This window comes from Elephantulus edwardii, unplaced genomic scaffold, assembly GCF_000299155.1.
Source record: "Elephantulus edwardii isolate Elephantulus edwardi_28Jun2011 unplaced genomic scaffold, EleEdw1.0 scaffold00051, whole genome shotgun sequence".
Classification (NCBI taxonomy): Eukaryota; Metazoa; Chordata; class Mammalia; order Macroscelidea; family Macroscelididae; genus Elephantulus; species Elephantulus edwardii.
The window spans coordinates 18,168,832-18,169,814 of NW_006399801.1; the positions used below are offsets into that span (position 1 = coordinate 18,168,832).

Below are 983 nucleotides of genomic sequence, written 5' to 3' on the forward strand. Positions count from 1 at the left end.
ATTAAAATTTTTTAAAAAAAGAAACGATGATGTCAGTTTAAAGACTAAGGTTCACCTGATTCAAGCTATGCTCTTTCCATTTATTTACTATGTATCTCAAAGTTGCATGATGAAGAATAGTAAAAGAACCAATAGTTTTGTGTTGTACTGTTGGAGAATAGTAAGGACTATCCCAGAGATTGCCAAGAGAACAAAGACATATGTCCTGGAGAAAGTGCTGTTACGGTGCTCCTTGGAGACAAGGACAGTGAAGCTTCATCTGGGCATATTGTTTAGAAATGGGCCAGTCCTTAGAGAAAGACATCATGCTTGGAAAAATGGATGGAGAGTGAAAGAAAAGAAGACTGTTGACAAGATGGATCTACACAGTGACTGTATCAATGGGCTCATGCATATCAGAGATAATGAGGATAGCACAGGATAGGGCAGGGTTCAGATCCATTGTTCACAGGGTCAGTATGAGTAGTCAAATTGATACAAGAAGTTTGAAGGTAAGAGTAAAACATATTTTTTGCCTGAACCCTAACTTTTGATCTCATTACAGGATGAGAGCCCAAGGTCTAGTATCACATCTAGTATTTCTGGTTATTGAAACAGTGTAGCATATACTAGATAATGTTTGACACTTAGCTTATGCAATCTTCACCTTACTTAATAACTTAGCATTTAATTGTGAATTATTATCTCTTTGTTTTCACTTTCTTGGACAATGTTTTATTTTCTATATACACTTGAAAATAGCATGTTCTCCAAGGTTTCTTGATGGCCCTTTAAATGCCAATTACGTTAACTCAGATTTTAGTGTTTTCCAGGTCATTTCTAGCCTCATTGTTTTTTGTAAAGTGTTACCCTGGTAAACAAAAGAGCTATATCTCTGAAAGTTGAAATCCACCAGGATCTCCAAAGGAGAAACGTAGACACTTAACTCTCATGTGATTAAAGGCACAAAACCCAGAGGGAATGTAAGCTATGAGTTGTTCTAT

At 36.2% G+C, this 983-nt stretch overlaps 1 pseudogene; it reads left to right on the top strand.

Annotated features, from left to right (window-relative positions):
• LOC102864446 overlaps positions 1-602 on the top strand; it is a 7,387-nt pseudogene extending 6,785 nt beyond the window's left edge.
• The last annotated feature ends 381 nt before the right edge of the window (positions 603-983 follow it).